The sequence below is a fragment of the Camellia sinensis genome, chromosome 5, assembly GCF_055761805.1.
Source record: "Camellia sinensis isolate YWXY chromosome 5, ASM5576180v1, whole genome shotgun sequence".
Classification (NCBI taxonomy): domain Eukaryota; kingdom Viridiplantae; phylum Streptophyta; class Magnoliopsida; order Ericales; family Theaceae; genus Camellia; species Camellia sinensis.
The window spans coordinates 109027201-109053383 of NC_138965.1; the positions used below are offsets into that span (position 1 = coordinate 109027201).

The following is a 26183-nucleotide window of genomic DNA, read 5'->3' on the forward strand; positions in this document are numbered from 1 at the left end:
TCTAGCTGTTACGCATGACCGAGCTAATACACAACTTATCTGCGCGAACGAGCTAAAACCAAGATCACTCGCACGACCGTGCTACCACTTGCACTTAACTTTGGTTTTCCACCATACAATGTCCTAGGAGACTAGTAACACCAACACAAGTACTCTCAAAGGCCGAGCAGTTGCTATTCATAACTAGTCCAACACATTCCACCGATCAGATTACACCGGGCTCCATGGAGGGTTATCGCTTCTTGGTAAGCATGCCGGACAAACTAGCTGAGTTTTGCAAGGACTATGACGTTTCAACTGACGTACATCTTAAGCTCAACAAGGAAGGGATACTTCCTTGGGGTAGAGAGAATGCTTTCCCCTTTACCATTCTATCCATAGTAGAAGAACGATTCCGCTTCCTAGTTCAACCCTTGATCTATGAGTTCTTAAGACAGACCAGTTTGTGCCCCACACAAGTATTCACCAACACTTTTCGAATAATAAATGGAGTTGTTGAGCTAAACCACTGGTTAGACTCGAATCTAGGTTTGGCCAAGATATTATGCCAATATACGCTCGGCCACACAAATGATGGTTTCAACTAGTATTTGTTATTTCGAGCTAACTAATCTTCTTTTGCAGGTATTGTTAAGCTACAAGCCTTGTATCCTTATCCGAACGAAGATGTGGTAAGGGCCGCGCTAAGGTACAAGAAGCGTAGCAACCACGATTTTCTTGGTTACATGCTGACCTATCAATATTCGGCAAGGTGCAAAAGTAAAGTGATTGATTTCCTTGCTGAACCTTCTTCTCCACCAGATCCAACTCTCCATGACGTGCCACTAATATGTTTAACCGAAAAAGAGGAAATGGTGAAAAGAAATAAGATCAAGAACCTCATTACTGCTACCTCCCCCGACCCACCTACCAATTCATCGTCGCCCGCGCCAGCTGCTGGTCAAAGTTCAGCAACTGTGTTGGCCTTGGCTTCCACCGCCGTCTAATTCAGCATTTTAGAGTTGCACAGAGCTGGCAAGAGGGCCCGCACAACTAATTCCTAGGTCAAACTAGTGGCCGAACTAAGTACTAAATAGGCGACTAAGGAAGTTGAACCTACACCCCTTTGGCAGCCCGAGCTGAAGCACCAGGGCGAGGCTATCCTTGAGAATGCTTCCATTAGGGGACAAAGAGCATCTAATTCCCTTTGACCTGTCAAAGGCATTGTTGCTTCCAGTTGATATGAGAGCGACTACGTTCTAGACACCTGGATGGTCAAATTCGCAGTGAAATCCATGGCCAACATAAGTGCTTTGCGAAAATTGTCAAACTTTTTGCTCGGTTTTTCCTTCTAACACTTTTGTCTTGCAGACAATTCAGAAAACTCATTTAGTGATGGAGCAAGTTGTCAATCTTCAGCAGAAGGTGGCTAATAGGACCGCACAAGGAAAGTATTTAGAGACCGAGCTAGGACGATCCAAGGCCTCACTAGAGATGGCTAACGCTGATAATGCCAAGCTCCTCAACCAACTTGTTAGCACCGAGCAAGATAAAGATGCGGTAAAGGCAGAGCTGGAGAAGCTGAGGAAAGAGAAGTCTCATACTGAGAAAGAAAACCAAAGACAAGAGCTTCAAGGAGATCAAAGAGAGCCATATCAATCAGGTTGATGCCACCAAGGACATCTTCTTCAAGTCCGGCTAGAAGGAAGCTTATGAGAAACTTGGACATGGGCCCACGACCGAGGTGTTTACCACTCTTCCCCCTCACTTCCTACCGAACTACATGACCTCTTATACCGAGGATGTTTTCAAGGCGCTGTAAGATGAGGAAACTGAAGAAAAGGATGATGCCACGTAGAAGGAGCTCGGTGAGGGCAATGAGGTCTCTGTGACCGAACAGGAGAATGCTGTAGCTGGAGATAATTTTGCTGATGATCTTTCTCCCTTAGTTTGACTTTTTTTTTCACATTTTTTTCATTTTCTTTTGTTTTTGGTAATGGATGTAACCGGGCTCAATGCCCCTACTTTTGTACTTAAGTTTTTATTAATAGAAATTTCATAAACTTTTGCCATCAATGATTCCAAATTAATGCATGCTTTTACTTTGAGCCGAACAGCGACACCTCGGCAGGGAACTTTGAACAAAACAACTTTAGTTCTCGCTGAGCAAATCAGCACAACAAAGGGGTTTGAGGAACAAAACTCCAACTCATCTTGCTAAGAAAAATCAGCTCAGCCAAGAGTTTTGAGTTGAACAAAACACCAACTCAGCTTGTTGAGAAAAAATTAGCTCGGCCAAATACTTTGAGTTGAACAAAATATCAACTCAACTTGCCGAGAAAAATCAGTTCAACAAGAAGTTTGGAGTTGAACAAAACATCAACTCGACTTGCTGAGCAAAATCAGCTCGGTACAACGCTTTGAGTTAAACAAAACATCAACTTAACTTGCTGAGCAAAATCAGCTCGACGAGAAGCTTGAAGTTGAACAAAGCATCAACTCAACTTGCCAAGCAAAATAAACACGACAAGAAGCTTGGAGTTGAACAAAACATCAACTCAGCTTGCCGAGCAAAATTAGCTCGGCAAGAAGCTTTAAGTTGAACAAAACATCAACTCCACTTGTCGAGCAAAATCAGCTCGGCAAAATGCTTTGAGTTGAACAAAACATCAGTTCAACTTGCTAAGCAAAATCAGCTCAGCAAAATGCTTTGAGTTGAATAAAACATCAAGTCAACTTGCCGAGCTATGCTTTGAGTTGAACAAAATATCAACTCGACTTACCGAGCAAAAATCAGCTCGGCATAATGCTTTGAGTTGAACAAAATATTAACTCAACATGCTAAGCAAAATCAGCTCGGCAAGAAGCTTGGAGTTGAGCAAAATCAGTTCAGGAAGAAGTGGTCTGGTAACTTATTGTCCTTCAACCGCAGTATTATATTAGATGAAGGGATGCCAAAATACAACAATTTGCACACAAAGCAAACTACTATTTCGAACAATTGTCGAAAGTTGAAGTTACATCAAAAAATGAGAAATTACATTAAGATTTGAACTAGAAGTAAAATAAATTCAGGTTGGCCGTGTTCCATGGTCGGGGTATTGCTTGGCCATTTAAATCTTCTAAGTAGTATGCTCATTTACCTGCCAAACCGGTGATCTTGTAAGGTCCTTCGCAGTTTATCCCCAATTTTCCTTTGCTCTGTACGAGGATGTTACCTATCACCTTGCGCAAGCCCAATCCCCAATCTTGAATTGTTTGGGATGAACCATCTTGTTATAATTCTCGGATAACTCCTGTTGATATGCTGCGATGTGGATCAACGCCTTTTCTCTCCGCTCTTTTGCGAGGCCCAACTCTAGAGTAATAACTTCCGTATTCAGGTCTAGTTCAAAATTTTCACTCCGAATGGTAGGCATGCCGATCTCAAGTAGAATGACTGCCTCCATGCCATAAACCAAGGCAAAAGGTGTCTCCCCGGTTGAACGTCTTGGCGTTGTTCAGTAAGCCTAGAGGACATTACGAAGTTCCTCGGTCCATTTTCCCTTTGCTTTCTCCAGCATTTTCTTTAATCCATCACAATTGGTCTCGTTCAACCTTTCAGCCTGGCCATTCGACTGGGGGTATGCTGGCATGGAATTGTAAAATTCGATCTTCAATTCTTCGTAGAATCCCCTAAAGAGTTTTTCGTCAAACTGAGTGCCATTACCTGAGATTAAAGCCTTTGGAACCCCGAACTGTGTGATCACATTTTTTCAGACAAACTTCTTCACATCTTTTTCTTTGATGGTCACCAAAGGTTCGGTTTCCACCCACTTGGTGAAGTAATCTGTCATAATGATGAAGAACTTGCGGTTGCCTGGTACGGTTAAGAGTGGTCCCAATATATTCAGCCCCTACATCATAATTGGACAAGGACTCATTAGGGGAAAAAGTTCTCTGACTAGTTGATGAATCTAGTATGCAAACGTTTGGCACTTTTCACATTTTCTCACATATTTCTGTGCGTCGGCCTGCACGCACAACCACCAATACCCTTGTGAAATAGTGTAGTAAGATAGAGATTTTCTCCTAATGTGGCTTCCACACATGCCTTCATGGATTTCAAAGAGAAAGGCTTCGACTTTGCGTGGATGGACACATTTCAGGTATATCCCAATGAAAGATTTCTTATACAAAACATTAAACGAGAAGAGCCATAACCGCTCAAACTTAGCCCAAATTTTGTTTGCTTCTTTCTTGTTGGTGGGCAAAACTCTATCCTTCAAAAAGATTATACTAGGGTCCATCTAAGAGGATCCTAACTCGACACAAAGTACTGCTGCTACTTTTGGTTCTTCAATGCTAGGCCTTGGAAGGAATTCAATCAATAGAGGGCCGGCATTGATTTGTTGGCCATGGAAACCAGACCGGCCAGCTTGTCTGCTCAGCTGTTTCTTTCGTGACCAATTTGTTTGACTCTGATTGCTTGAAACTTCTTGAGTTCTTTCCTTACCAGGGTCTAGTATTTGGCCATTTTGTCTTCCTTGGCCTCGTATTCTCTGGACACCTGGTTGACAACAAGCTTTGAATCACTATAGACCATTAACTCGATTGCTCTTAGTCGAAGCACACTTTTTAGCCCAGCTAGCAGTGCTTCATACTTGGCCTAGTTGTTCGATGTTGGGAACCCAAGTGTGATTGCATGTTTTATGGTCAAGCCATCGGGCGAGATTAAAACGATACCCAGTCCGACACCATGTCTGTTCGAAGCGCCATCAACAAAAAGTTTTCACATTTCCTTGACAAATAGCTTCCAACATTCTGAGGGATCTTGAGATTTTTGAAGATCCAAGTTTTCTTTGCTTGTATTGTTTGGCGTAGTTGACTTGGTGGCTCAATTATTTCCATTTCGACCACACCGTCATAGACTACAAGTTGTATGGCCTCTTTCTCCTTTAGCGATGCATCATTGGGTCCAACAGGTTATCTTGATATTTCCAAACTCATCAATGCATTATTGGGTTCTGGTTGCGGTCTTTCTATGATTGGGCATGCAACTTCTGCAATGTCTCTCCTACTTTGTTCGTCTGGTAGGTTGGGATAGATTAGTGAGGTCATAGGCCTTGCGATTTCCACAGTGCCTTCTCCACTTTGTTCGGCTGACTTCGTGGGATTGGTTGGAGGGACAGTAGGCTTTGTAATTTCCGCGGTGCCCACTCCCCTTTATTCGATTGTGTTGGTAAGATCCACTAGGCAAACCGGGTAAGTCCTAGGTAAGAACTCAGCAACAAAGTCGGCCAACACTTGGGCTTTGATGACGGTTCTATGTTAGAACTTGATGTCAAACTGCCCCAGTTTGACTGCCTACTTTAGAATCCGACTAGAGAAGTTTGCCCTTTCGAATAAGGCCTTCAATGGGAATTTCGTTAGCACAATGATTGTGTCGGCATGAAAATAGTGCGCTAACTTCTTATAAGCCATTATGAGTGCCAGAGCGAGCTTCTCCAGTAGCAAATATCTTGGCTCCACTAATAGCAAGGTTTTGGTCACATAGAAGATTAAGAGGTACTGCACGCCTTCGGCTCCAATGAGCACCGCACTGATGGCATATTGGGAACCGACCAAATAAAGAAGAGTTTTTCACCCGATTTCGGCATTATGAGAAATGGAGCGGATGACAAGTACGTCTTCAAATCTGCCAATACTTGGTCATACTCTTTGTCCTATGAGAACTTTGACTTTAGAGCTTGAAAGAAAGGGCAACAATGATCTGATGACCAACTTATGAATCTATTAAGTGCGGCTGACATTCCAGTGAGATGTTGAACTTCCTTTGCTGAGTTTGGCCTTTCTAGCTCTTATATGGCCTTGATTTGGGAGGGGTCTACCTCAATTTCTCGGTTGGTCACCAAGAAGCCCAAAAACTTTCCAGATCCCACGCTGAAGGAGCACGTAGATGCATTGAGGCGTAACTTATGCCACCCAAGAATGTTGAACATCTCAGCTAGGTCAGTCAAGTGATCGGCCTCACATTTGCTCTTGACCACCATGTCGTCGATGTATGCCTCCATAGTTCGGCCAAGTAAAGGAGTGAACATCTTGGTGACCATTCTCTGGAATGTGGCCCTAACATTCTTTAGCCCAAAGGGCACTACCTTATAGTAGAATAATCCCATTGGGGTTGTGAAAGAAGTAATCTCTTAGTCCGGCTGATACATGGTAATCTAGTGATAGCCGTGGTAAGGGTCTAAGACTCTAAGTCTCTTGTGCCCAGCCATAAGGTCCATCAATTGATCGATTCACAGTAATGAGAAGCTATCTTTGGGACAAGCCCTGTTAACGGTCTTATAGTCGACGCAGACTCGTCATTTCCCATTCTTCTTAGGTACAACCACCGTGTTGGAAATCTATTAAGTATAATGTACCTCTTGGATTGCCCCCACTTCCAGTAAATTTTTAACTTCTTCTGCTACCACTTCGGCATGATGAGATGATGATCACCGTGTTCTTTGTATGATTGGCTGGGCATCTAGAAAGACATTGAGTTGGTAGCAAATGAAGCTTGGATTGACGGTAGACATACCGTAAGGTGTCCATGCGAACACTTCAATGTTAGCCACCAAGAAATTCACAATCTCTAATTGCTCTTAGGAAGACAAAGATGACCCAAGCAAAAAGAACTTTCTCGAATCGTTTTCGTCGATTCTTACTTTTACCAAGTCTTCAACGGCCTTATCTTCAACTTTCTTACTGACATCGTCTAGGACTTTCTGATCTTTTGGTCCTCTGATCATTTGCATAAAGCTTTTAGCCATTCTACTTCCATTTACGGCCACAAAACATTGCTTGGCCATCACTTGGTCACCCCATACTTCCTCTATTGTCCCGGTCGTAGAGGGAAACCTCATTACTTAGTGGTAAGTTGACGCCACCACTTGTATAATGTGAAGTGATCCTCTGCCTAGGATCATGTTGTAAGTTGAAGGTACCTTCAATACCCAAAACTCCACTTGCTTGATGATAGACCCTGCTTTGACCGGTAAGATGATTTTCCCAACTGGCCATTCTAGTCGTGAGTTGAAGCCAACCAGAGGCGAGGTCGCTGAGGCTAAGTCTTTGTCTTCCAATTTGAGCTACTTAAAGCGTCATAATATATCATCTTGACCGAGCTGCCTTGGTCAATCAGAATGCGTATGATATCGAAGTTCTTGACGCACATCGTGACGACCAGTGCGTGATTGTGTGGGGTTTGGATTTTCTCCACGTTTTTATTTGAGAAATTAAGGACATCTTTCACCTCAGTCTTCCTCTTCTTCATGGTGCACTAAACGGATAGAAACTCCCTCATATGTTCAGCTTCTTAATCATCCCTCTGAGCTCGCATACCCGTGCTGGCTCAATGATCCCATGGATTACATTGATGAAACCTTAGGGAGGGGTGTCTAAGGCGACTAAGCTGTTAGGCTCAGCTTGACCTTGGGGTGTGATTTTGACACCTTCGTCGATGTAACGGTCTAAATGCTCGGCTGCCACCAGCTCTTCTAGGTGTTATTTCAGAGGGATGCAATCTTCTATGCAATGCCCTCGCTCGTCGTGGTAAGTGCAGTGGTACCTCAAATTAAAAACTCTTTTGGCGTCGCCTGTAGTTGCTCGGATTTTAATACGTATCAGATTGGTGTAAATTGGTGCTCGTCACCTTAAAACTTGTGTGGTTGTCGGACTCTTGGTATTGATGGGTTGGAAAATGAACATTAAATATTATAATTGAGGACCCTTGGGTGGTGTTTGGAATCTTGATTGAAGCCTTAACAAGGTATTTAGGCAAGATTAGATGAAAAGCCCCAAATTTGAGTTTTCATTTTTGACCAACCTTCACTCTTTAGCTCTTTTCCCCTTCCACACTTTGAATTTGAATGTGAGGCTAGAACCATTGGAAAGCTTGTTTCCCGGGCTTCGATTTGGACACAAGAACGACCTAAAATGGAGTCCGAACGAGAGAGTTATACCTGTTTGAATTCTTAATGCCTCTATTAGTTTTCTATAAGGTCGACACCAGTCTGGGAAGGGTCGACCTCTTATGTTGCAGAATTTGTGTTGGTTGCTGGAAAATAGGGTTGACCCCCTCTTGTCTAAGGGTCGACCCCCCCTTGCTTGTGCTAGATTGTCTTTTCTACCTAAAGGGTCGACCCCACTGCCCGAAGGGTCGACCCCTGCATGTTTTTTTTTTTTTTTTTTTTTCAGATTTTGGGGTTCAAATGGGCCCTACCTTTGGGGGTTTTGGGCCTATTATTTTATTGACCTTAGGGCTACTTCTCTACTACTATAAATAGGCTCCAAGCATGGTTTCATTTCATTTTTCTCCTCCTTTCTCTCTCTCAAACCATGAGCCTCTCTCATCTCTCTCTAAACCCAACTTTTTCCCACTTAGATTACTAGATCTACTCATCTAGAAGCATCTTCTCACCTAGGTCCCTTGAGGAAGGTTGTAGAGCGTGCCAAGGGCTTTCAATCCATCCAAGCGGATCGTGTTTTCATTGAAGTCAGAAATTCAAGTTTCTCTCTCTCCTTGCTTAAGGTAGGGATTTTCCTTGCTTCTTTTCAATATTGTCTTGTGGATAGATGGGTGATACTATTTATTGCATAAAACCCTCATTTTGAGGAGATTTTTAGAAATGGCATGCGAAGGGAGCTAGGGTTTTTGATTTATGGAATTTAAATTGATGATTTAAGTGGAATATATGATGTTTGGGTCATGAGAATGTGGTTTTGTGTTAAATAGCAAAAAGCCCTAATTTATGTTTAACCCTAGTCATGGAATCTATGTTGGGAGTAAAGACAGCTTCAATTAACATTTGATTTATGGAATTGAGTTCATGTTTTGTAGAAGATGAGAATAAATAACGATGAATAATGGTTAGAAAATAACGATTGTATAGAAAGGTTATTTTGAAGAAATTAAGATGAGTAATTAAATTAATTAATTGGGGATAATTTATGATGATTATTGTGTTATGAAATTGAGTATGAAGATTTGATAATTTTGTGGAAAAGTTAAAAGACCATTGAAATATAAGAATTGAGAATGCTTCTAAAAATGCGCCAAAAGCTCTTAGTGGATGTGCTATTGGATGAATGTTGTGATAAAAATAATGAATGTTATTATTGGTTTTGTTGGGATTGTAACAATGAATGACTTGATGAATACTAGAGAATGGTGGAAAATAATGAGTACGTATTCTTGAGCTAATAAGTAATGGAAATGATTAATGAATGTGTTGGCTTTGCCCACAATTCATAATGAGCAATGACTTAAGAAATTGATGGATTGTAATGTTGCCTTGGAGTCTGTTTCCTGCCGTATTTGAGCCGGCAAAGCATGGCGTTTAATAAAGGTTCCGCCTTCCTTCCAGAGTAGCGCCCGGTAAAGCGTGTGGGTTAATGAAATGCGTAAAGGCTCCGCGTTCCTTTCGGCTTGTGACCGGTAAAGCGTGAGGTTCCACATTCCCTCCGGCTTGTGACCAGTAAAGCGTGTGGTATGATGTTAAGGCTTGGTAATGGAGTCGGTGTCCAATTTGGATTGTGTGAAATGATTATAATTAGATTTGGACATGGGTTTTTGAGATAATGGAAAGTGAGTAATTTTGATTAGGTTAAGTCGAATATATGGAATTGTATGGGTTCATTTTATGTGGATTATAATGGGTTATAATGTGTTGTGACATGTAGGAGAATGACTCGTTCCTATGTTTATAATTCTAGATAAAGTTAGCAAGGAATTCTTGAAAAGACTTTTTTTTTCGAAACATATATTTGACTGATACAGAAACAAATGAAAGGATTTTTCTTTGAAAAGTTTTTCATGAATTTCCTTTATGAGAATGGTGTTACCTATATGTATTGTAATGTGAGTATAAAAAGAGCACAAAGAATTTATGTTTATATCACTCTTTAGCACTTCATGATCTCATATATCTAAGGACTATATTGTTTAGAATCAGGGAAGATTCCTACTGGACTTCGTGTTCATTCCAATTATTTTAACCATTTTTCAGGAACAAAGTTTGGAACGCCAGATTGAAGATTGAAGAGTTTATTTTCTATTATTTGGTCATAGTGTAAATGAGAGATGCTTGTTGTAAATGAGAGATTCAGGTGTATTTCAATGTGAATTTTGTACATGTATTATTTGAGAGAGAACAATGTTGTTGTTACCCCATGTAATGGGTGTTTGTAATAATTGTAGTTAATAAAATGGACTTGTATTAAAGGTTTTGGTTATAATTTCGAGTAATAAAACTTGGGGCGTGACATTGCCCAAATTAGCCAACCACAAAACATATGCCTCGTCACAAATCTCGCTAAGGATATGGTAAATTGGAATTTTGAAGACCATGGTGATGCCAATTCGGGGGTTCAGCTTTCTTTTGGCATCATCTGCACACCAAGGATCCTCTAGAGTCAAATTTTCCTAAAGTTTCCTAGAGTGCTACATTGTGTGGTTGAGATTTACTGGCAAGAGACATCAATTTTTCTGATGTGACTTGCCAGTAAATCTCAACCACACAATGTAGCACTCTAGGAAACTTTAGGGAAAAACCACTTTAGAGGATCCTTGCTCTCATCTGCAACATCATGGGGTTAGTTTGCCCAATCAAAGTTGAGATTCTTGTTATTGCGGCCTTTTCCACGATTTTGCTCTCTTCTGTGGTTGTTCAGACTGTTTTTCCTTCGTCAACCACGTGAACCTTGCCGGCTACTTTCTTGTCTGCCACTACTGGATTTGCCTTCACAATAGTTGTAGCTACATCGTCTTCAACTCGGATGTGCTCATTGATGTGTTGCATAAGCAACTCCATGGTCAACGGTTGATTCATTGTAAGCGAGTCTCAGAGTCTATGTCCAACTAGAAGACCACGCTTATATTAGGTGATTACTAGGTTGGTTAGACAGTCAAGGATCTCGTTGAAAGTTTCCCAATACTTGGCGTTGTATGCCTTCAAAGAGTCACCTGGTTCTATCTTGACCCCTAAAAAATGGTCAACTTCCTTGGGCGTTTTGGTGTTTGTTTTGAATCTAGTGACGGACGCTTCTGCCAGTTGTTGCCACATTTCAATACTTTCCTCCAGTAGCCTCTCGAACCATTTCAGACCCAATTCACCTAAACTTGATGGGAAAATAAGGCACATTAAGGCATCATTTCGCCGATGGCCAACCATGACTTGCCAGAAGTGGCTCAGTACATAAGCGAATCAGGTTTTCCATCATAGAGCGTGAATTTTAGTTGGTGAAAGCTAGTGAGGAGCGGCATATTCTTGATCTCAAGGGAAAAAGGAGTGGCGCACAGCCTTGCCAAGTCTCTGTCTAATGGTATGTATGCCACCAAGCGTGGTGGCGTCATTATGACCTCCTCACTTGGACGCCCTCCGGGGACTAGCCGCTGTAGCGCTGACACTTCCTGCTGACACGCTTGCTTCTCCAAAACGTCTCATAGATCCTCCGAATGAGGGGAGTACGAGTATCTTGACGTTGTCGACAAACGCGAGAGACAATAATTGTTATCTCAAGGGCGAGACATTTCTGCTGGTGTGATGAAGTCGGTGGCTCTAAAACTCCTCGACATAGAGAGTGAAGGAGTTGGTCGTCGACTCCGACTACTAGAGTAGTGGGATTGGGCGCGCTCATTGTGGTTTCCTACCCCAGCAGTGTCCCTTCCCTTCAGTTGGCATTTCATGGCCTCCATCTACGTCACCATCTTGTAGATGAGGTTGGTCTCTCATCTTGCTTTCCAGGTGCTGAGTGTGAGACCCGCACCATTGCCGTCTCCCTTTAGGGCTCTGTGAATGCCTTGAACTCCTTGTGCGTTTGTCTCGCGCATTTGCATGTAACCCTCATTCAGAGGTCTCCAGTCTAGTCATGGTCTGAACGGTAGGCAAGTGGTCGCACCTCCGAACAAACTCTGTCGTGATCCCATTGACGGTGGACATCAGAATGTCATTGTTGTTTGCCATGTAAAGTGATCAGAAAAGCTTGGATAACAAGGTTCGTATATCGAATTTGCACAGACGGTGCCAATTGTACGGGGAGTAAATATTCTTTACTTTCGTACTCCTAATGTCTAAGCTCCAAGTTACTCCAAATGGCATCGCTTAGCTTGAAAGCACAACAAAAGTGAGCTACTCGGCCAGTGTGTAGTCGAAAAACCCCTCCGATGATCAAGTTAGAACCTTTTTAGAGAGAAGAAAGACAAAAGCAAAAGTAGCTCTCAATAAGGAAAGTTATAGACCTTTTGCATGGAGGCGCCGAAGAGCTTATATAGTTTGTGCGTACACTACCTTGCTCATTCTTTCTTGGACTCGTGGACATACTATCATTTTTTTGCCTTACACATGTACGCGTCAATACTGCCAAACAACATTAGCTAAACTTCCAAACGGTATTGATGCGTATGACAGGTGGGTTCTCCTATTTGCAATCCAATTGGTCCACGTAGCATATATCCACCGAGCTGATTATAGCTCGGTCTGCCTTAACACCTTGCAGACCGGATTGGCTTTGCTAGACCACCGTGAGCAACTTCGTAGGCCAAGTTTCCTTGGCCTGCATCTTGGTTAGCCTTATGCAACCCTTTACAACTTGCAACTCGGCTGAGGGTCACATCATCTTGACCATTTCTTGGCCTCATTTCGGGGGACGCTGATGTAGCTCGGCCGAGATTTGTAGCTCGACTAGAATCAACACTCATCTCACCTACCTTAGTCCAAGATTTGAATCCACTGCTTCGCTCGATCTCATCTGCCAAGGACTTTGTGGCACGGTTGCCAGGTCAAGGCACACAGGTTTTGCTCGGCCCATTTGTCTGGAACAAATTCCCCTCTCAAATTACAACCTAGCACTTAAGGTGTGAATTAAATACCCTAACACTTGGTGGGTTGGCAACTCAAATTCATGAATAGGAAGTTGAACAAATTATATGAATATAACTTTAGATTTACCTATTTATTATAAGATCTTAGAATGATTTTTGAAAATGAGGTTTTGACCAAATGCCCTTCATCAACAACATTTCATAGACATAAAACATCATTTTGATGTTTGGCACGCTAAGGATAGAAGCACACAACTGATAACATAAAAATATTCTTTTAACTTTTTTAAATTTTGGAAGGCAAATTATACTGCTAGTGCCTGTATTTTGATCCTTGAATTATTTTGTTTCTTATAATTTCAATTAACCAAATTTGGCTTGAAATGTTTTACTTTATTTCAAATTGGTCTAATTGATTCCAATTGTTAATATTTTTTTATGACAAATGCGCACATAAATGTAAGTACCAAAATGACACAAGTAACAAAATATAAAAACTACTAGTGAAATTTGTCTAATTTTAAATTTTCATAATTTTTTATGTATATATTGATTTTTAATAAAATTAATAAGAAAACGTTAGGGATATCAACAAATCTAGCAAATCACTCACATGGTTGTGGATGTGAGTGATTTGGTACATTTGTTGGTAAAAAGTTTGGTGTCTCTAGCATTCTCGAATTAATATTTAAAGAATCTTACATTAAGATCTATTAAACAAGATCTATTTTGACAATGAAACTCTATTTTAAAAAAAAGAAAAAAAGAAAAAGAAAAAAGAAAGGGAGGTAAAATTTTGGAGTTGGGCTTCTCTTAGGTTCACATTTCAATATGAGAGAACTTAAAGGGTTCATGAGAGCTATCACGAGTTTTGTTTCGATTATTTGAACTGTTCATTTTGTAGGGCCATTAATGTATATCATTCATAAAAAAAATTATGTTGATTCAACAATCGTAACATTTTGATTTTATTGTGTTTGTCTCGAAAAAATGAATGGTCAAAAATGTATCTGTTGTCTATTTTTTAGAGACAATAGCGATAAAATGAAAATGTTACGATTATAGGGTCAAATTATTTTTTTTCATAGATAATATATATTGATATACCTATTGGTGCGTGTAGCACCACTAATTGACCAATTGTCAAAGACAATCAAAAAAGAGAAGGGCACCTTATAGCATTTACTTTCATAGTGCAGAAAAAATTGCTCACATAATATAGTATATATATATATATATAAATTTTATTAATATGTACTTTTAAAACACATGTTAAGTACGCTTTACATATATATATAAATTTTATTAATATGTACTTTTAAAACACATGTTAAGTACGCTTTACATAAAAGTGCATATAACAAACAATGTATAATTATTTTAAGTTTGCTTAACATACTCTTTAAGGGCATACGTTAATGACAAACCCCCCCCCCCCCCCCCCCACACACACACACACATATATCCAACAAAAATGAGAGCAGTTGCTTGAATTTGACGTGCCATGAACTAGGAAAAACGAAACAAATTTTGTTTTCAAGAACACAAACAATTAAAAAGGAATTTGATGTGGGCATTGATCTGTACATTTTAAATATATTACCATCTTCTTGTCTATATTGGTTGAGTAATGTTAGAGATTATGAAAAAAATATCATAAAATGTATCATAACGATTTTTCATCATTTGATTAGTGTGTGGTGTTTTATTGTATGTGTAATTCAAAGGTAGAGTATCTTTCGTGATTATCGTCATGACATTTTTTCCATGATTCCTAGCATTACTTATATTTGTTTTGATCCTTTGTGTGCGGTTAAATGCATGTAATGAGTGGGTGGTTTGAAAAATCTGAAAAAGTGACATTTTTTTTAATTAAAAAAAAATCTCTTTAATGGTTTTTTTTTTTTTTTTTTATAAAAATTGTGTCAATTTTTTTTTTTCCCGACTCGTCTAGTCTAGACAAATCTTAAAAGTTAAAATTAAAAATAAATAAATAAATAAATAACCAAAAATAAGCCAACTGTTTTTGAATTTTTTTTTTCATTTCTAAATTTTTTTTCTTTATTTTAAACTTAAAGAAAAAAATCACTTAAAAAAAAATCAAACCCAAATACCCAATCTCACAAGAAAGAAATTTCTTGTGAATTTTCTATGTTGTGGATCGGGGGCACACCAGGGAACTCAAACAAGCAATAACACACAAGTTTTAACGTGGTTCGGCAAGTCGCCTACGTCCACGGGCAGCGGATTCACTATATTGAACAAATGGTAAGAATTACACACTCTCGGTAATTCTCTCTCTCTTTGCTCTCAACTCACACCTCTCAGCTCCACACCTGATGATTTATATCCTCTCCCTCCCGTCTCTATTTATACACAAAGGAGTAGGTGGGAGAGCCTTTATTCTTGACTTTTGACATGGTTGGTGGCCACCAAGCTTGACTTGGTTGGTTGCCTTGGTAGGTTGCCTTCCATTGTTGACATGAGGATCACTCCTTTCACATGGGGTGACCTCCAGAATCTGTAGCCAATATTCAACAAATCTCCACCTTGGCGAGGATTCTTTTATCCAACATAGTGATCGATCAATACTGCCATGCACCCGAAGGTGCTTAGTTCCGAGAGATGTTGACCAAGTCCAAACAATGTTGGAACTTGATCCCAGAAACTACCTTTGTGAGCATATCGGCCGGATTATCTGCAGTACCAATCTTTTGAAGCAGAATATCCCCTTCATTCACTATTTCTCGGATGAAATGGAAACGGACATCAATGTGCTTGGTGCGGGCATGATGAACCTGGTTCTTTGCCAAACAAATGGCACTCTGACTGTCACAAAACACCTCAACGTGCTTCTGAACAATTCCCAAGTCTTTAATCAACCCATGTAGCCAAATAGCTTCCTTAAAGGCTTCCGTTACTGCCATGTACTCTGCCTCTGTAGTAGACAAAGCCACCGTTGACTGAAGCGTTGACCTCCAACTTACCGGCCCTTTAGCAAGCGTAAATAAATACCCTGTTGTTGACCGACGTTTGTCTAAGTCACCAGCATAATCTGAGTCCACATATCCTTCCAAATTCTGCCCGAGTCGGTTATCTCTCTCGAACTTCAATCCCAGATTGACCGTGCCATGTATGTACCTTAGGATCCATTTCACTGCCTGCCAGTGATCTTTTCCTGGATCATGCATATACCTGCTTACCATACTCACAGCATGCGAGATGTCAGGCCGTGTACAAACCATAGCATACATTAATGCACCAACTGCATTTGCATATGGAACCTGTGCCATATGCTTCCGTTCTTCTTCTGTGCGTGGAGACAACGAAGCACTAAGCCTGAAATGAGGGGCCAATGGTGTACTTACAGCTTTGGTTTTCCCATTGATGCCAAATCTGTCTAACACCTTTTTCAGATACTGGGTTTGTGTCAGACAAACCGTGCCCTTCTTCCTGTCTCTCTGGATCTCCATGCCAAGAACTTTCTTTGCTTCTCCCAAATCCTTCATTTCAAACTCCCTTGCTAACTGTGCCTTGAGTTTGTCAATCTCCACCTTGCTCGTAGATGCAATCAGCATATCATCTACATATAAGAGCAAATAGATGAAGGAACCGTCGGGAAGCTTACGGAAATATACACAATGATCAAATTGACTTCTTGTGTATTCTGTCTTCATCATGAACCGATCAAATCGCTTGTACCACTGTCTCGGGGATTGCTTCAATCCGTACAACGATTTGTTCAGCTTACAGGCCCAATTCTCTTTTCCAGCAATTTTGAAACCATCTGGCTGGGACATGTATATCTCCTCTTCAAGATCTCCATGTAAGAAGGCAGTTTTGACGTCGAGTTGGGCGAGCTCGAGATCAAACTGTGCAACCAAAGCTAACAAGATGCGAATAGACGTGTGCTTCACAACAGGTGAGAATACCTCATTGTAGTCTATTCCTTCCTTCTGAGCATAGCCTTTAGCTACCAATCTAGCTTTGAATCTGATGTTGTCTCTGCCTGGAATGCCTTCCTTCTTGGTGTAAACCCACTTACACCCAATTGCTTTCTTGCCTTTTGGAAGTTGCACCAACTCCCAAGTCTGGTTCTTGTGAAGTGACCCGATCTCTTCATCCATAGCCTCCTTCCATTTGACACTTTCTACATTATGCACGGCTTCTTTGAAAGTGTAAGGAATATTGTCTTCAATGATTGGAAGTGCATAGGCTACCATATCGGTCATCCAACTGGGTTTCTTAGTAACCCTTTTTCCTTTCCTGATTGCAATGGGTTCTGATTGTTGCGGAGCCTCTGGATCTTCATTTTCATCTGAACTCTCTTCAGAGCTATCCTCTGAGACTTCTTCAGGATGGTTAATTGGCTGACTAGTCTTTGTTGGAGTCTCAAACTCCACCTGCACTGACTTCTTCAATGCTTCCTCATTCTGTTGAGGATCTGATTGCTTCAGCATTGCAGACTCATCAAAGGTAATGTCTCTTCTGATGAGAACTTTCTTTGATTCAGGGCACCACAGTCTGTATCCCTTGACACCGTCACCGAAGCCCAAGAAGATGGCTTTCTTAGCTCTTGGATCCAACTTAGATTCTGTAACATGAAAATATGCTGGACATCCAAAGATACGTAACTGGTCATAATCAGTAACTGGGACTCCTGACCATACCTCTATGGGAGTCTTCCCATCTAATGCTGCAGTAGGTAATCTGTTGACAAGATGACGAGCATAGTTCAATGCCTCGCCCCAAAATGCCTTGCTCAATCCAGACTGTGACAGCATACACCGGACTTTCTCCACCAAAGTGCGGTTCATGCGTTCTGCAACTCCATTCTGCTGTGGTGTTCCAGGAACTGTGAAATGTCTCACTATCCCTGCATTCTGGCAAACCTTAAAGAAGGGATCTGATGTATATTCTCCACCATTGTCAGATCTGAGCTTCTTGATCCGTCTGCCTGTCTGGGTCTCAATCATCTTCTTCCACGTAAGAAAGATGTCTAAGACTTCATCTTTGTGTTTCATTGTATAAATCCAAACTCTTCTAGAGAAATCATCAATGAACGACACAAAGTAGTGTTTACCTCCCAACGAAGCAGTCTTGGAAGGACCCCATACGTCGGTGTGGACGTAGTCTAGAATCCCTTTGGTACGGTGAATTGCAGTACCAAACTTGATTCTTGTTTGCTTGCCCAATACACAATGCTTGCAGAACTCAAGCTTCCCCGTCTTGGCGCCTTTCAACAGGCCTTGCTTTACCAACCCTTGTAAAGCCTTCTCACCGACATGCCCTAGGCGCATGTGCCAAAGTTTGGAAGTGTCTGATGCATCATCTTCTGAGCTGGTGGAGACAGCCACTCTCCCTGTGACTGTAGAGCCATCTAGGAAATATAAATTTCCCTGTCGAGTACCCTTCATTGCAACCAATGCTCCTCGAACAACTTTAAGGACTCCACCTTCCATGGTTATTCTGTAACCTTTGGAGTCTAAAACTCCCACTGAGATGAGATTCTTGGTTAGATCTGGTACATACCGTACATCTTCAAGAATTCTGATTGTTCCATCATGGCTCTTCAGTTTAATTGTTCCAATCCCCTTTGTCTGGCAAGCTTGGTCGTTGCCCATCAGCACAACTCCTCCATCGAACTCTCGTAAGCTCGAGAACCACTGCTTGTTAGGACACATATGGAATGAACATCCGGAATCTATTATCCATTCATCTGACTGGCCATATGATGAAACTGTGAAGGCTCCTCCTTCATCATTATCTCCATCTCGTGCAATATTCACCTTCTCTTCTGTTTTATTTGGACAATCTTTTGCCCAATGTCCCTTCTCGTGACAAGCTGCACACTCGTCTTTTGCAAGACGTCTTTTGTCTGAAGGTTTCCCCCTGGATTTTGAGCGAGACTTTCCTCGCCTTGTATTTCTTCTGTTATTTGTTCTGCCTCTGACTGTTAATGCCTCGGATGTTGAGTCCCTGTTTGCGGACTTATCTTTCCTTCTGAACTCATTGTTCACCAAGGCGTTTGCAACGTCAATATACTTGATCTTCTCTTTACCGTACAGTAAAGTAGTAGTGAGATGATCATACGAGTCAGGCAAGGAATTTAACAATAACAGTGCTTTGTCTTCATCACCAACGTCATCATCCAAATTCTTCAAATCCGTAATAATTTTGTTGAAATTATTTAGGTGTTCGTTCATCGAAATACCTTTAATGTAGTCGAAACGAAACAACCTCTTCCTCAAGTAGAGCCGGTTCTCAATGCTCTTTGTCATGAACTTATCTTCCAGCGCCTTCCAAAGCTTCTTCGCAATATCATATTCTGTAAAGGCATACTTCTCCTCTTTTGCAAGGCAAAGTCGGATGGAACTGCAGGCCAGGAGATTCACCCTCTCCCATTCTATCTCGTCCAGGTCATCTGGTTTGTCTCCCAGAGTGAAGTGCAGGTTCATTTGGACAAGCATATCCTTAACTTCGCATCTCCACATACCGAAGTTGCTGCTTCCATCGAACTTCTCTACCTCGAACTTGGCATGGGACACCGGGGTCCAATGCCTAGAAGTGCTTGTACTGGCTGGATTACTTACGGACTCGGATGCTCTAGATTCTGCCATTTTTTTAGAAACTTCAATTCAAAAAACTGACCGTTCAGATGTGTCCGGAATACTCCAAATAGTTGGGAAGCACTATTGGATCGTCAAAAACGGACTCCGAATGGCTCCGATCTGGCAAAAACACTTTGGACGGGTCAGATCTGCAGAATCTGGTGCGCTGAGATGCACCGGATAATTTCTCCCGTCAACGGCTGGTCAACGGCGTAGGCGGCGCGGTCAACGGAGGATCGGCGGCGCGGTCAACGGCTTGACAGCTGGTCAACGCGGCTGGTCAGCGGCTCAGGCTGACTGGGCTGACACGTGGCTGACACGTGTCTGACACGTGGCCTGACTGTCGGACGCGTGGCGGATGACGTGGCGCCACGTGGCTCGTCTTCTACCTGGGAGCCGCGCGTGTGGCGCGTGGGTGAGATTGGAGATCACGCGCCGGTAACTGAACGGCGCGTGGCGGCGCGTGGTGCGACTGGGGCACACGCGCTTTGTGCAGAGAGCGCGTGAGGGCGCGTGTGAAGGCTTCTTGGCTCTGTTTTTGCTGTTCTGGACTCCTCTCGGGGAGTTCTTCCTCCTGGTATGGTCAAAAGTGGATTTTGAGCACTTCGAAATCTGGGCACTTTCGGGAAAAATTCGATTTTTCGCAACCCGAGCTCTGATACCAATTGTTGTGGATCGGGGGCACACCAGGGAACTCAAACAAGCAATAACACACAAGTTTTAACGTGGTTCGGCAAGTCGCCTACGTCCACGGGCAGCGGATTCACTATATTGAACAAATGGTAAGAATTACACACTCTCGGTAATTCTCTCTCTCTTTGCTCTCAACTCACACCTCTCAGCTCCACACCTGATGATTTATATCCTCTCCCTCCCGTCTCTATTTATACACAAAGGAGTAGGTGGGAGAGCCTTCATTCTTGACTTTTGACATGGTTGGTGGCCACCAAGCTTGACTTGGTTGGTTGCCTTGGTAGGTTGCCTTCCATTGTTGACATGAGGATCACTCCTTTCACATGGGGTGACCTCCAGAATCTGTAGCCAATATTCAACATTCTAATCCTGACATGAGTGGTGTGGCTTTGACCGGGCCAGGAAAGGAATTAGTGGAGGGGCACGTAAGTTAGCCGGAGGGCAACACCATAAAACGTAAGTGTTAAAATTCCAGATCTGATATAAAAGAAGTACAAATGCAGTCAATAAGTTTCATCATTCGTAACTGCCTATATATAACTGCTGCATATTTCAAGCAGCCCCGTGTGTGTGTGCACACACATGGGTATTTTCTTTACTTTCTCTGGCCATCCTTAATGAAAACATAGATATTTTGGTGCTTTATTATCTAAATGATGTGTACCACAAAAACTCAAGACTGTGAGAAAAACAGAAAGCAATAGAAAGAAGAATGTTGCTAAACTTCTCTGTTTATTCATTGACTGAAAGCAACTTTAAATAGAATATACTAAACAAACTTAGCAGATAATATGGAACTAATCTTGATCCATGACTAACAGACTTCCAAGTTAATAGAATACTCCTAAAACTTAGGACACTACAACTGACTCCCAGAAGAACAGTACAACATAGACTTATTCAAAGAAATAACAATAATTAAAATAAACTCTTAACAAAGAACCCACTGGTTTACCCTTTTATTTCCTCTTTTTTGACAGCTCTCTTTTAGTTTTGACTAGTGAGAAATGGCTTTTTTCTGGGTTGCTTATTTTTACTAGGAAAGTGATTTTCTAGAATCTGCTGTAGCTAAGCTCTTTGCATCTGCCAAGAGAAGAGGAATGTTAGTGAATATGGTGCTTCTAGTCGCTGCTTGCAGAACTTGCCACGTGAAGGAGAGATTCAGGTAGACAAGTCTCTTCTGCTTGGCTTCTCCAAATATTTGTCACTGAGTTCAAGAATTTCTTCGTTTTAACAAATATTTATTGGTTCCCTAGGCTACTACTATTGCCTTTAAGGTGCAGAAGCTTCTGGTTTCTGGTAGAATAAGAGAGGCTTAACAATGTGCACAAGAAGGTCAATTGTGGGGGCGAGCCCTTGTTCTTGCAGCTCAACTTGGTGATCAGGTTGTTTGTTTGCTTTTTCTCTCTTCCATTTGGTGTCCTCCAGGCATATTTGGAATGACTTGGTCCCTAATTTATCAACGTATTTTTATTTAAGGCTAACATTCTCATCTTTCTTTTGAATTTATTCAGTTTTATGGTGCTACTGTGAAACAAATGGCTCTTCGCCAGTTAATATCTCAACATTCTTCTGAGGTGATATCTGAGCTCGAACTATTGCTGAAAACTTGAAAAGACATCTTATTGTCTTGCCAATGTTTTTTTTTTCATTACTGTCACTTTTAGTTCCAAACTCTACTAGGAAAGGCTTATATCTCAACTACTTGGCTTCAATTTATTACTGCACAAGCAGTGTCTTTTTCAGTTCCTTTTTTGGACTTCAAATGCAACAATCCATCCATATGACTGATTATTAGCCATAACCATGCATTATCATGAAGATTGATACATGTTTACTGAGAATAGGTTATCAAGTTGATGCTAATACTCTGGAAAAATAAATTCTGAACGTTTCCACATAGGTCTTGGGTTAGCGTGCTTTTGTCTGTGTGTGGGGAATAGAAATGAAGTCTCAGTGGGGTTGAGGAAAAAACATTAAGTATTCAACAGGAGAAGGGATTTATTTTTTCAAGAGTGGGGCTGGATCCTTATTTTGGGTTTGGTTTACAATCTTAGTGTAAGTGAGCCTTAATTCATTAAAGTGGTATAGGTTTTTTTTTTTTTTTTTTTTTTTTTTCCTTTTGATCGGCAACAGTGGTATAGGCTTGGGAATTGGAGGCAGAGGATTCGAGCTCCTGCATGGGATGGATCCTAGAGAAATGGAAGATGTGATGAAGTGAAAGGAAACGAATGAAAAATTCTCAATTACATTCTTCCATTCTCTCTTTTTGGGTAGCATGGGTTGTAAATTACCATGGAGTAGCATTTGGAAGATGGGAGTTCCTATAAAGTGTCTTTTTTTGTTTACTATCCGTGTTGACAATTTGGGGAAGAGGGGTTTTTTGCTCCCTAATTGGTGCTGCTGGTGCAAGAAAGCCAAGGAATTAGTGTGGATCATTTACTTCAGAATGAGTTGGTTAGGGATTTGGGGAATGTTATTTTCTACTTCTGGTATACAGTTGGTCATGCTTAGATTAATCCTCTAGTTATACGACTGTTGTGTAGGTGAGTGTCACTTCCAGAGGATGGGGAAAGCATGGATGCTGGCACTTATGTGCTTGATGTAGCGTGTGGAGGGCGAGGAATCAGCATACTGAGCTAAAGATGTCTTCCCTTCATAGTTTTCATTCTTGGCTTATCTTCCTTTGCTTTTGTAGATTTTATAGGTGAACTCAATTCTGTGAATTTTTTTTTTATAATTTTTTTTTTTTTATCTTGACTTGGTTGGCACCTTTAGTGGATATATTTTACCTATGTAAAAAAGAGCAAAAGGAGGCCAAAGGAAGTAGCATTTCGAATTTGAGGGTTGGAACTTGAGTAAGAGAATCTTGAGGGTTGAAACTCAATTTCCATAGGTCTATGGTAGATATTTCCTTGAAAAAGTAAAGGGCCTGTACTTACCTCACATTGGAGAAGCAAATTTGTTAAAACAGTTCAAGCAAATTTGTTAAAGCAAATTTGCGATCCCACTAGTGAGCTTAGCTGACACACTTGATGGTGCATATGCCTATCGGTTTTAAGCTTTTTGTATCTATTTATTTAAACAAAATGGTTCCATGAATGGAGTTGTTGCAGAGTTGGGGTGGGGGGAAGGTTGGGAAACGGCGTCGGAAGGCGTGGTTACTTGCTGCCCATTGTTTATTTTGGCTGATTTGGTTGGAACATAACAGGCGCAATTTTCAGGGTTTAACTCGTTCGGTTACATGGTTGGAAAGCCGGTTATTCTTGGTGCTTCATAGTTGGGTCAAACTTTCCGTTGAGCTAGATTTGTTGGCTTTTGTGGACGGCTTGATTAGCTAGTCTTTGAGATTTCTGTTTTACGTTTTATGTGCTGTGTCTTTTGGTTCTTAACTTTTGTATTCTTTGCATCACCTTGATGCTTTCTCAATAAAGCTTGTTTTATTTATCCCAAAAAAAAAAAAAAGAAGAGAAAGAGAGAAATGGAGAGATAAGTGCATTACTTAACACGTGACTATAGAAGAGTTTATCATTAATTCTTTAACCTAAGGAAACCATTCTTTAACTTGTAACTGCATCTTAAATCAAGGGATTTCATGATAAATTCTTGAAATTTTAAAGACCAAATTGACCTTCTGCAGAATATAGATTGATTCACTCAATTTTCATCCAAATTAGTCTTAAATTCCATCATAAGAAAAAGGTTGGAAGTTACTAATAGACATGATTACAACCCAATAATAGGCTTCTAACCCAGCTCAAATTTGAATGTTTACGGTATGGGAACTCTACCTTACGTAACAGATCTATAAAACTAGAAACTTCTAGATGAAGAAATTTGAGGAAATAAACCTTCTAAACCTCTATAATGGATCAACAAATTTTAGTCAAGAATAAAATATAAAAAACCGCATAACCAAACATAAAATATAAAAAACCACATAACCAAACACCAACTTGGATACCATGCAGTTCTAATAGTACATTATTAAAATTCTGTTTCACCCAAACTATATTTCCACTGAAGCTAATGATGCTATGGATTCTTTTTCCCAATCCTAAAAAGCCTTTGAAACATTCTCTTTTGGAGTATGTTTACCGCATCAATTAGTTATATAGGTTTAACAACTCAAATTCGAGATTTCTCCTATATTTTTGTAAACTCTGTATGAGAACTTTAGAAAAAGAAACCTAATAGTAATTGGTGATCATTAAGCATATGATGTCCTACTTTCAAGCCATGCTGCAGTCATAGCATTAGATTTCCCTGGCACAATCTCACCTGCATAGCTGTTTAATTTTTTGTTCATTCAGTTATTTATTTATTTAGATTTGCATGAACTACAGATTGGAGCTACCTTTATGCTTGATGAATGGGAGGAGAATTTAGCCATCATAACCGCAAACAGAACAAAAGATGATGAGCTTGTGGTTATTCATCTTGGAGATTGCTTATGGAAGGAGGGGGGCGAGGAATGCTGTGTTTGGATTCTTTTGAGGTTTAGGTTTTTTTTCCTCTCATGCTTAAAATTTTACTTATCACTGCAGGGAAAATTGAGGAAATATAAAAGAAAAAAGAAAAGAAAAAAAAAAGTGTATAATTTATGTTGTTTTTGTTTCTGAAGAATTTCTCAATTCAAAAATGAATCTATTGATTCTCTTCCAATTGGTTGGACCGTAGGTGTGATGATTTACTTCACGGGCGACTAAACCAATTAGTTGTTAAGCTCAATTGAACAGAGGTTTTTTCTTTAACAGGCTCCAAAGAATGAAAATCTAACATTTTATTATTAAATTTCTTTTTATGCAACACCTTAGCAATAAATAGCACATGCAAGATGATAATCTTCTGTGTATCATCTTCTGTATTTAGTTAATAAGACCAATTTTTTGCAGGTTACTGCTGCCCACATTTGTTATTTAGTAGCTGAAGCAAACTGCGAGTCATATTCAGACACTGCACGAATCTGTCTCATTGGTGCAGATCATTTGAAATTCCCTAGAATATATGCTAGTCCTGAGGCTATTCAGGTGCTGCACTTCCCTTTAATTGTTTGCATATAACAGTAGTGGGCAAATGCTCTAATACATTCTTCTAGTGATTTTGTTTTAATGCTCATGGGGAATATTTTTACATTTTTGTTATATTTTATGAATGGCACTATTTTGTCCACTTTCTGCACTACGTGGTAGATAAATCTATGGTCTTCATCTGCTTTGTGAATTTTGAAATTCTTCATTTTTTATTTCCTGAATAATGTAACTGAAATAACCTTCTGTGAAATTTGGATAGAGGACAGAGTTGTATGAATATTCAAAGGTCCTTGGAAATCCTCAATTCAGTTTACTACCCTTTCAACCATATAAGCTTATCTTTGCACACATGCTGGCTGAGGTGGGAAAGGTTTCAGGTTCTTTAAAGTAGGTATTATGTGACTTTTGTTCCAGAAATGGCTGTGCCTGTTTTCCCTCCATCATATAATGTGTATGTGCTGTCTCAGATACTGTCAAGCTATTTTGAAGTGTTTAAAAACTAGTTGGGTCAAGCTATTTTGAAGTGTTTAAAAACTAGTTGGGTCAAGCTATTTTGAAGTGTTTAAAAACTAGTCGGGTACCAGAAGTGGACATGTGGAAAAATTTACTAAATTCTCTTGAGGAGCGAATTAAAATTCACCAGCAGGTAAGTCTGATATTGGTTTGTTTCCAATCCAGCTTTATTTTGGTATCTTACTAAGAAACCATTTACAGGGTGGATACGCCATTAATATGGCTCCTGCAAAACTGGTGGGTAAATTGCTCAACTTGTTTGATAGTACTGCTCATTGTGTTTGTTGTTCAAATTTTGAAATTAAATAAATAGATTTATGAAGAAATCAAATTATATATATACTAAGAACACATGCTAATAATTACAACTAAATTTCAACAAAAATACACAGAATAATAAAAGGGTAAAGAGACGAAACCGAAGCCTGCACGGAAGCAGTTTCCTTAAAATAGATTTCGCCGCCTCACTGGTCGAGTGCTTGAGGAATCCCGGCGTCTGTCTCCCAG

At 40.5% G+C, this 26183-nt stretch overlaps 1 long non-coding RNA gene across 3 annotated transcripts; it reads left to right on the forward strand.

Moving 5' to 3' along the window:
* Positions 1–21148: 21148 nt before the first annotated feature.
* LOC114289618 (uncharacterized) lies at positions 21149–25958 on the forward strand. 3 transcript variants are annotated; one of them, XR_014328843.1, is made up of 6 exons: positions 21149–21295; positions 21387–21515; positions 21645–21707; positions 24477–24628; positions 25026–25809; positions 25878–25958. It is a non-coding gene; the product is annotated as an uncharacterized LOC114289618 (long non-coding RNA). The 3 variants fall into 3 exon arrangements; XR_014328842.1 differs by having other exon boundaries at positions 25026–25160; positions 25423–25952; XR_014328841.1 differs by having other exon boundaries at positions 25026–25952.
* Positions 25959–26183: the final 225 nt, after the last annotated feature.